Source organism: Nuphar pumila, chromosome 12 (genome assembly GCF_984573655.1).
Source record: "Nuphar pumila chromosome 12, dmNupPumi1.hap1.1, whole genome shotgun sequence".
In the NCBI taxonomy this organism is placed as follows: Eukaryota; Viridiplantae; Streptophyta; class Magnoliopsida; order Nymphaeales; family Nymphaeaceae; genus Nuphar; species Nuphar pumila.
The window spans coordinates 61,963,042-61,970,769 of NC_143260.1; positions in this window are offsets into that span (position 1 = coordinate 61,963,042).

Below are 7,728 nucleotides of genomic sequence, written 5' to 3' on the forward strand. Positions count from 1 at the left end.
GCTATTTATCTTCTTCAATGAAAAACGTTCATTCTGAGTTGCAAGAGCAATCTATTTTTCAATATCTTTGGCTGATTCTAGAAAAAAGAACTAGGTTATGTATATTAGGATTTATATACAAATATAGATACCTGATTATGAATTCATGTACCAAATATTTTTCTGTCAATGAATCTGATATTTTGGATCTGCCAATGGCGAATGAATCCAAATAACTAAAAGGAACGTTCATTTCTAATTTCTTATAGCAGACAAAAAAAAAAGCGGTATCTTTTTTTCTACCGGTTAATTAAATTAAAATAGCAAAATTTTCAAAGTTTCTTTTTTTGGTTTGACTCATGAAAACATATACTCTGGGTGAAAATAAATACTCTAGAATTTTCAATTCATTCGAGGGAGAAAAAAAAACAATAAAAACAATAAAAAATAACAAAATCATGTGATACTATTAGTATTAACTTAACTATAATCACTTTATAATTGATCATATTATTATTATACTAATATAGTATACATAAAAAAATAAAAATTAGGAAAATTTATTAATTGCACATATATACACATATGCTAAGAATCCATAACATAAATGGATGATCTTTTCCCAGTATCATCACTAAGATCCAACAATTAAATCGGTTGATGGAAGGGGGGGGGGGGGGGGGCGTAGATTTGGGAAGGGATTTGTTGCTCATTGCCAGTTATTTCATAAATTTAAGGGATTGGTTGCTCATTGTCAGTTATTTCATAAATTTAATCTGTTTGATAAGCCATATGACAATTCGGGTATCTTATGGTTATTAGGAATATAAAAGAATAGATGAGGTCAGCTAGATGAGGTCAGCTAGCATGCCTAGGTCGGTTTGGTAGAGTAAAAATAAAGGTCTCTTATTGTATCTTTGAAACCCAATATTTTGGAATGGGTAGTGTATGGGGAATCATCTATGGACGATCAAACCATCATATACGCAGATAATGATACGAGGTATTCGAAAATGGTTGAAGTAGTTAAATAGGAGGATCACTATGATTATAGCCCTTGGTAGATTTACCAAAGAAGAAAATGATTTATTTGATCATAAAATGACTGTATTGCATGACAAAAATAACATGTTTTTTGAAATGCCCCACAAATTTTAAAATTTGCCCCATGTCCAAATTCACAAAGGCCCAACTTCTTTAGGATATTTTTACCCTTCGCACGAGTGAACCTCCTGAGGCTCATGTGATATATCTGTGTGTTCTCTTGGTATCATAAATTCTCACTAAAATATAGATTCACATGATTTTTTTTATGAATCTCACGAAATTTACATAACCAAATTTGTGAACCTCATGTAACTGAAACATGTGTAACTTCGTAAATACCGATTAAATTCGCATATAATACAACATTCACGAGATACCATATGAACTTTCTTTCAGTAACTAATCCTCAAAAAGATCCATAAATATGTGGTGATCTGCGTATATAACATGTAAATTTTCATAAAGTTTGCACTCTAAAATGACCATAAAAAATAAGGTATTAAATTCACATATATAGTATGACATTCACAAGAAATTGTGTGAGCCTCCTTTCAGTAACTGATCCTTAAAGAGATCTGCAAGCATGTGTGATCTGTGCATATAACGTGTCATTTTTTTGTGAAGTTTGCATTAAAACGACCATCGTAAATAAGGTATTGACATGCAAATTTTCATAAATTTGCATGCTAGCCGAATCATATATAAAGTCATTTTTATTTATTTTGTTTATTTTTTTCTTTGTTTGTTGAAAGAACTCTAACCCTTTTTCTTTTAGAACCCTCAATATTTGTTCTCTCTTTTTGCGACGATTATCGTAAATTTTTTTTGCTACATTCTGACGAGGTTGTGGTATTCTTATCATTGACTTTCCTAGTTAGATAAAAAATGTGAGTTTCATATAAACAATATATATATATATATATATATATATATATATATATATATATATATATATATAAAGTTAAAAATAAAATAAAATAAAATAATATGCATATATATGCATATTATGTTATTTCATTTTGAACTTTTTTTATAGATATGAGCATTTAATAGCCCTATATGTATTTTTGTATGGTTGTTGCTCTAGATGTTTTTTATATATTTTTCTATATTTTATTTAATATTTGCCATCATATTTATAATTTAGGGTTTTTATAGATATATATTTATTTTATATTATAGATAATTTATGTTTGCTTATCCTTTAGCTAATATTCAACATTTTTGTGTTGGTGTAATGGAGCTAGGTTGATTGTGTACAAGCACTGAATAAGAGTTAGGGGGTTATTGTGGATAGTTGGTTTTCAAATTGGTTGTTGTAGGTAGTTATGTTAATTGAATGTATGAAGTGTATATGGATAACCTTTTCTCAAATACTATTTTTATTAGATGAATGATATATTGTGTGGTTGGTGTAGGCATTTAATGATGGCCTTTGAAAGATTTAAAATATACTATTATAACACTGATCGCCCTACTTGAAGATTTATAGTGGACTCTAAAAATACTAGCTATAAGAAATTTATAGCTTTGATATCATGTAAAACCGAATATACGGAAGAGTCAATGATGCTCCAGTATAGTTGTTCTCCAAAATTAGATGGCCAACATATATGAATGTCTTGGACGATGATGATGCAGAATCAATGTTATTTATTAGTGACATTTACTTAGTTTCTTTCAAAGTTAAAAAAATTATTGTTTTTAGAGTTAAACAAGAAATAATTGAAAGTAATGCATAAGAAGCACATGATGAATGAAATGATGAGAATCATGTGGAGAATATGCATCTATCTTTGGCACCATCTATTGAGTTTAGTTCTTTGGTGAATATCCAACTATCTCAGATATTGATGTTCCAAACATTGAGCTCAGACATGCAGTGGGCATGCAATTGCCCAAACTGATTAGGGATATGAATGTTTGACGTGAAGTCAATAAAGAACTTCTATGAATAATTGATGTTGTACATGATCAGATGATACTGCAAAGGATGTGGAAGCACATGAGCAAATTAGTGCTAGTGATCTTCATCACAATAATGTGGATAATATAATGCCTACAATTTTTTTATAATTATTAAATAAATAAAGATGATTTTTCATGTCTCAACATTGGATGAAATTGTTATTTGAATTAGAATTTAATTTAAGAGTTTAATTGGAATTTAAAATTTGACTTAATAATAATTGGATCCCTGATATTCTAATCTTGGATATTCTAATAAATAAAGCTTAATGTGAATTTAGATTTATTTTGAATTTAAATTGGTATATTGGACCCACAAGGTGGGACGCTCTTATACTAATTTTGTAATGCTCCAAAGTTATAACTTAAAAGTAGTATAAATTTTAGAGAATCACCACCTTAATGACATCGTTAGAAAATCACCACTCTAACGACATCATTGGAGAATCACCACTCCAATGGCATCATTAGATAATCACTACCCTAACCAACCATTACCATACCAAGGTCCCCTACTACCGTGGCTAGGAACATAAACCCCCATATGAGGTTCTTGGAAAACAATACCACAAAGTTTCAGCATCATGTTGTCCCCCACAACAGCCCTCTCAGGTACCGACCATCACCAAAGGGCAACTCAAGAGTAATTTATTGCATCTTTTGGGTATCTTTACATATTTAAAAAAATTTATACATTTTGTTCACAAAGAACGAGTTTGGATCCACAATATCCATAGCATGCACTTATGTCACTGAGCTTTATATCCAGCTCGAGTGTAGATATCACCGCCGTTATCCAATTCAGATATGCACATCATCATGCATCATGCATCATTACATCTAATTGCCCACATTAGTTATTCGAAAAAAATCAATATAAGTTGACGTGAATCTCATTGTCAGGTTGATTATGTATTATCCCTGGAATTTTTTTAGGTTCTTATTTACACACTCACATAATAGTATAATATACAATTTAAATAGTTATGCTAGAACATACTTACAGAGCATTGTTGGAGTGCTGGAAGGTCTATGACCTAATGATCCAAATGTTTTAAATAAATTAAACTCTGATATCATACAAAATAGTGTTCCCAAATATTTAACTCTGGGCTCTGATGCCAATTCGGTAACGCCCCAAAGTTACAACCTAAACATCGTGTAATTTTTTTTTTAAACAACAAAAATATACAATCACATAGAGTTATACACCCTCGATGAGTTATAGGTAAATTAAAACAATATTGACAAACTATAACATAATTTAAATACTTTAACTAAATAAACTATACATATATCAGAGTTTAACAAAATCCATTAACAAAAATCAATAAACTTTAATCAATCTGGATCACATGGATCCCATAGCATCCCATATTTACTCAACGGTTAGATTTCATTTAGAAATATTTTTAATGGTTAGTTTATATTTTTAAAGGATATTTAATGGTTAGAAACTATTTTAATAATGTTTCATGGTTAAAATCTATTTTAATACATGTTTTATATTTAAAATCTATTTTAATACATGCTCAATAATTTTAATCTATTTTAATACATGTTTCATTGTTGGAATCTATTTCAATACAAGTTTAATGGTTAGAATCTATTTTAATGCATGTTTAATGGTTAGAATCTATTTCAATGCATATGTTTGTATTTTTTATATTCATTCATGATGTATATATGTTTGCATTTTTTATATGCAAACATTAATTCATGAATGTGTATAATTGTATTTTTTGTATTCATACATGATGCATACTTTGATATTCATGCATGATATATATGTATGCACTCTTGATATTGATTCATAACTTAGATGTATGTTTTTTTTAACTCTAAAATTATAGTGATTTCTATTTTATTTTATATAAAACTATAATTATTCTATTTTATTAAGTTATTAATGATTTTGAAACTATAGTCATTCTATTTTACTAAACTGTTAATGATTATGCTTATTATATTTTATTAAGATGTTAATAATTTTAAAACTATAGTCATTCTATTTTATTACGTTGTTAATGATTCTGAAAGTATAGTTATGTTTTATTAAACTAATTAATGAATCTAAAATTATAGTAATTCTGTTTTATTATCTGAAACTATAGTCATTTTTTTATTAAATTGTTAATGATTATGAAAATATAATAATGTTTTATTAAACTGTTAATGATTGTAAAACTATAATCATTATGTTTTATTAAACTGTTAATGATTATGAAAATACAGTCATTCTGCTTTATTAAATTGTTAATGATTCTAAAACTAAAGTCATTCTATTTTATTAAACTATTAATGATTCTAAAACTATAGTCATTATATTTTATTAAACTGTTAAAATGATTTTAAAACTATAGTCATTTTGTTTTTATTAAACTATCAATGATTCTGAAACAATAGACATTCTATTTTATTAAGTCGTTAATGATTCTAAAACTATAGTCATCATGTTTTATTGAACTGTTAATGATTATGAAACTATAATCATTCTATTTTATTAAATTGTTAATGATTCTGAAACTATAGTTATTTTGTTTTATTAAAGTATTAATGATTATAAAACTATAATCAGTACTGTTAATGGTTCTGAAACTATAATCATTTGGTTTTATTAAATTGGTAATGATTATGAAACTATAGTTATTTTGTTTTATTAATTTGTTAATGATTATGAAATTGTAGTCATTCTATTTTATTAAACTGATAATGATTCTAAAACTATAATCATTATATTTTATTAAACTATTAATGATCATGAAAAGTCATAATGTTTTCATGCTATAATCAGATTAATCCTGCACCATAGTTGATGACGTTTATGCATTATGGTTTTAAAATGCATACACTATAATGTTTTTTATGTTATGTTAAGAAAAAATCTTATATAATGAAATATGATAATACTTTGTATAGATGTATGATAAATTTGACTATCTTTCATGCATAAGGTTTCATGCTACACTTACGTTTATAAATGACATATATGAATGAACGATGTATTGTAAAAGCATGTGCATGCATGCATGAACTCAATATGCAATGATAATCTAGACCATGAATATAAAGCATGATATGTATGAAGTTATATGTATGAGTTGCATGCTTATTGCCAGTGAATGAAAGTATGGAAACCTTCGTGGTGCCATTAGGCACTAATGTGTAGATAATATTATTGTGCAATGAATACTATGATGCATGTGAGCCATGTCTGTAGGATTGATAGCTTGCGTATGAGCTCGGGTTCGTTAAGAACCCATGGGTGTGCAAGGAAGCACTATACTTTAAATAATACATGCATACATCCACACCCTTGTCTGGTTATGATCACCTTCCATATAGGCTAAAGGCGCCAGAGCAATGTAAAATACATTTGGGTATATATAACAACATCATGACATAATTGTTGTCCTAAGAGGGTAGCTCGAGCCCTATTTGCCTAATAGATCGAGGTACATAAAATGATAAATCATTTAATCAAGAAAAAACCTGACAATCTATTCACATTTATGGTTTACCTTATAGAGGGTAGATGGTACAACCTCAATTGACACTAGTACTTGTAGATTCAACTGCATGTCTTACTGAATGTTTATGAGAACGATGACGTCCGCTTTTTATCTCTAGTCACTCAAAGTTAGGGAGGTCAGAGTTGTTTATGTGTCCTTGGTGACATACCCCAACTACTACAAATAGTCCTAGATTGCAATCCTTAATAAACGCCTAGCCTTTGTGAGAAATCTCTTAGCCGCGGGTCGCTCACTCTAGATTTTTGGTATGTTAAGCACTTCAGAAAAAAAATCATGTAGCATAATAAACACCCATCATGACCTCATCAGATACGAGGATTATACTCGAGTACCCGAGGATATTAATTAAGAAAAACAAGATATGCATTGACATCAAAAATGTTATTTATTCTCTAATGTTGAAATACATATTTGCTAGTGGCATTGATGTTGAGATACATGTATGCTATTTACATTAATGTTGAGATACGTATTTGCTATCTGCATTGATTTTAAGATACGTGTTTTCTATTTACATTAACATTGAGATATATGTTTGCTCATTGCTTTTCTTTAATTATATCATGACACATTAATTGTTGATATGTGATATCATGTTTATGATGAATGTTTTTGCATGTGCAATTTTAATAGTGGTATATACTTATCGGCTTTCATAAGTTTGACCCTGTTTCATGGAGATTTCAGATGATGAATCATCTATAATGTAGTGGCGCGGTATAGGGGCTAGGCCGGTGGATCATGTTTTTATCCTTCTGCCAATACTATGATATTTTGTCTTTTTGTATCTTAATTAGACTAAGATGGTTTTTGGACTCATATATATGAACATGTTATTATTCTGATGATTCATGTTACCTTATAATTAAGTTGGTATGATACTACTTTTATTTTAATTCATGTGAAGTCGCATTCCCTATGGGGTTTATAATGTACACAAAATTAGATCCAGTTCGGTTTAGAGTTTTCAGTTTTGTAACCCGCCCAGGGTTATCCAATTCAAAAACCAAAATTATTTTCGTTGTGTATTAATCCTCTCATTCGAGTTGAATTGTATTTTAAAAATTTTTTTTTGTAAATTTTCACTTATTTCAAGTTGGGAATTTTAGGGCATTACAACTTTGATTTCAGAGCCTTGATAGAAAATGGTTCATGGCCCATCCTGTATCGACATCGCACTATAAATATTACTAACTTTAAA